The following is a 4,529-nucleotide window of genomic DNA, read 5'->3' on the forward strand; positions in this document are numbered from 1 at the left end:
TATATTGATATTACAAAGTAAAAGCTGCGTTAGTCATGTAAACATCAGTCGCACATTCATAGTCTATGTTTTTTGTTTAAACGCCTATTTGCTGTTGGGTAACGTCCGGAAAGCTGCCTGAATGGCGCCGTTTGTTAAAGTATACCTTGTCCCAGAGTACTCGAGACAATTCGCCCCGAAATGATCGAGAATTGTAGATAACGATATTTCGCCATTCTTGTGGCTTATCAATAACATAAACTGGGATCGCTTCGAAACGAAATAAATCGCTGGTATCCACCATCTTTCGGCCGAACCTCTAATTGATGAAGTGGTACACAAATCAACACCGGTTGCCGCTTGCACAAACACAAACATAAATAGACATGCACATAGATATATCCAAACGTATATATATAATATACGCACACAGAAACATATATATATATAGGATCTGTTCAATTTCGCTCACAGTTATTTACTTATTTTTTTTAAACTAAACATTTTGAAACTTCGTACACTTGATGTAATTTCTCACGCTGAACACGGTTAACTTTCAACATTTTTGACAACATTTCCTATTTTAGAAGTTATTTTGTGTTAAATTTGTCATATTTGGATAATTTTAACCAATAAACGACGTCAATTCAATTGAAGAAATCTATCGCTGTTTGCGACAGTAATCGAAGAAGAACAACTTCTAGGTCATCTCTACTAAATGTCACCACTCTCTTCTATTCGCATGTCGAGCGAAGTGCTAAGCGAAAGTCTTTCTCCTTGGTCGTTACTGACACAAAAGGGAAGCCTTTCGCTGCAAGAAAGACGATGCCACATGTATCCTTTCTTCCTTTCTAGTCAGCACCGTGCATTCCTTACCTTTTCCATCTCGTCTGGCATACAGCCACTTCTACAATATCAACTCTCAACCAGCGAGCAAATTTATCACTGCCCTACGATTCCTGCTGTATCTCTAACTATATGTCGGGCAAACGAATAAATATATGTAAATAATATTTCTTTCTTCTTGGTGTTGATTCTTCGATGTTCACTAATTACTACATGAGAGCCACAAAAAAAACAGGCAGTAAACAAAAAAACAAAATACAACAGAGCGGTAACATTTAGTAAAAATGAACCAGATGTTGTTCCTCTTCGATTACTATCGCGAAGAGCAGTAGCTTTCTTCAACTGAATACACGTCGCTGATTGGTTAAAATTACCCAAATACGACAACTTTAACACGAAATAACTTCTAAAATATGAAATCTATATATTGTCTGTCTTTCAGCACACGATCTCAGATCAAGTCACTTGCTATGCAAGTACATCTCCATAATACTAATAGTAGGTTCAGTTTAATCAATAGTTTTTCGCCATCTTAGTATCTCTCAAAATGCCTGTGTCCAACTTCAATTAATGGAAAATATTTTCTAAGATGACGTACATTGTGATCCAATCTATAAGAGCGAAGATGACTTATTCACACGACCATGTCTTCACAATACAGTCAGATAATCTCCCTTGGCTGCACTCTTACACATGAGTGTTTTACATTAAATACAGTAATGACATTTTGCTTATAAATTTGTACCTTGGCAAATATTTAATTGTCGAGCAACATCTGAACGAAGGCTACATTATACAAATAAATATTGCAACGGTGTTATACAAACAAATATAAATGGTTTTCTATCCTACATTTAAGAGAAATTTGTCTGTTTCAGCGCACGATGTAAAATCAACAGTAATAAATAATGGGAGTATTAAAACTGATATCACTACAGAACTTCAAAGACATGCGAAGTAATTTATATGACATAGATGTCCTAAAATTAAAGTTCATGAAACTGTATGTACGAGACATTAGAGTGCAAGGATAAATATTTTGCTAATCATATATTTTGATCATTCAGTGTTTTTGTCAGGATGTATTTATTGAAAAATTCATTGCACCTACGCAAAAACATATATTGAACTTCAGCTTGTATATATTCGGGTCCGGTCGCCGTTTATCAGAAATTACTCGTGTATTTGTCACACAACATTTCTGAATAAGCAGCTACAAGAAAAAAAGAATAAAATAAATAAGAAACTAGGGAATACTGAATTTGGTTAGATTTTACCGTGCTTCTTTCATTGCAATTTACTGTCACATATATTCTCAATAGTTCTATGATTTTATTGTATGATGATAAAGTATAGATGCATATTTTATAGGTTACTGTACAAAATGTTATGTCTAGCTACCATATTAAAGTATAGATCATCTTCTCTAGTTGTTTCACTTCTTTATCAAACTTTTCCTCCAAATCCTCTTTTTGCCGTGTACATACGTATCATATATATGTATATATGTATGAGTGTGATTGTGTACGTGTGTGTATGTGTTTGTGTTGCATGTGTGTGTGTGTGTATGTTGGGGCAGAGGAGGAGATAGAGATATTTAGATACACATTCATATAAATGTATAGAATACATGCACACACATATACGTATACATACAAATACATGTGCAATTGTGTGTATGTATATATATATATATATATATATATATATATACATACATACATATATACATACATATATATATATGTATATACATGTATGTATATATATGTATATATGTATATATGTATATACACACACACACACACACATATATATATATATATATATATTAATATATGTGGGCGCCTTCCTTTGTGTTTTTATGTGTACAATCGTGTATTCGTCATATTTCATTTTAATAAATAAAGTTCCTATTGCAGACGCCGGGAAATTTGCTGTGATGTTATTGCATTAGATTGAATGCCTTGCGGAATTCCTTCCGGGTTCCTTCGCTTAGCGATCAAGTAAAACGTAGCACAACTTTGTTTTACAATGATTCTGCAGCGCTGTTTCTGTTCCTCCTTGTCTCATTGACTGTTTCACATTCTGAAGGTGGTCACATTCTGCATATCTGAAGATAGCAGAGCCTCTACCAGGTCTAACAATTAACAAGCCACATACGCAACCGTTACGCCCGCTTCAAGCGATACAGAAAGAGGAATTTGCGCGCGCGGGCGCTCGTGCGTGTGTGTGTGAGTGCGTGTGTGTGTGTCCGTGTGTGTGCATTCTTTTATTTCTTTATTCTGTTACAGGTTTCAGTACTCTTGATTGTGGCCATGCCGGAGCGCCGCCTTGTAGTCGAAGAAATCGACCCTTGGACATATTGTTTGTAAGTTTAATACTTATACTATCGTTCGCTTTTCGCCGAACCTCTAAATTACTGGGATGTAAAGACACTAATATCGTTTGTCAATCAATGGTGGGAGGTCAAACACAGACGGAAACACACAAATGTATATATATAAACGACGGACTTCTTTCAGTTTCCGTCTACAAGTTCCACTCACAAGGCTTTGGTCAACCCAAGGCTCCAGTAGCAAACAACAGCCGAAGGTCCCACTCAGTGGGAGTGAACCCATGTTGCTGGGAAGCAAACTTTTTAGTCCACAGCCTCGCCTGTATATATATATATATATACATGTATATATAGACTAAATTTAGATTCAGTATAGTATCTAATATCACTTGCTGAAATCATTTCCAACGCTCCAAAATAACCAGAATCTCACTCTAAAATACACACGAACAATACAATGAGCATTTGTGATATAGACTTAACTTTGCGTTGAATAAAACAGTAAGTAATGTATATTTCAATACCAGCTGATTTCACCCTCTGTATGACCAACATACAACAGCATTTTCAGTTGAAAATAACATTTTAACAACTGTTTCAAAAATATTCACTACATTAGCTCTTGTGCGTTCCTTACTTTCAACGTCCCGCACCATTTAAAAGAAAACTAACGTGAGCAAAATAAATAAAGAAAGATGTATAAATTTAAATAAAGATGTATTATTTCCGTTATAAATGAAATTAATAAGCTAATAATAAGGTGGCTAGCAAGTTTACATCTTCAAAGGCACAATATAATCTAAATTTATGATTAAGTAGGATATTTAATACCATTTGCTAAAATCAGAGCCACGCTCCCAAACCATAAGAAACTATAAAGATATACACGCGAAATGCTATGGACATTTCGAGAAATAGGCTTACCTGTAAAAGCTCATTTTTTGGCCTGTAAATGTGTGAACGTGTTAGCCACGTTATTATTACCATATTAATATCATTAATAACGGTAATAATACATCTTTATTTAAATGTGTTTACAATAGTTCTAAGCAGGTTGTTACGACACGAAAATATTGAAACTGCTTGCAATATCGGTTAAGAAAACCGTCATATAGTAGAGTAACTAAGTAGAAATTTTTGCCTAGGATATTGAGTAACGACATGCATACGACGCTGTTTCATCAAATAAAAATCGTTAGAGGTAAGAAAGTAAATAAAATAAAACGAAGAAAGAAAAAATACGTATTATAGATCTTAACAGAAATACAAATTAATGGTCGAAGGGAGATAAATCTAGCAAAATAATATTTTTGATCTACATAATTCAATCCATTGTGATTAACCCTATCAAATAATTATATGTACT

The sequence above is a fragment of the Octopus bimaculoides genome, chromosome 13, assembly GCF_001194135.2.
Source record: "Octopus bimaculoides isolate UCB-OBI-ISO-001 chromosome 13, ASM119413v2, whole genome shotgun sequence".
Classification (NCBI taxonomy): domain Eukaryota; kingdom Metazoa; phylum Mollusca; class Cephalopoda; order Octopoda; family Octopodidae; genus Octopus; species Octopus bimaculoides.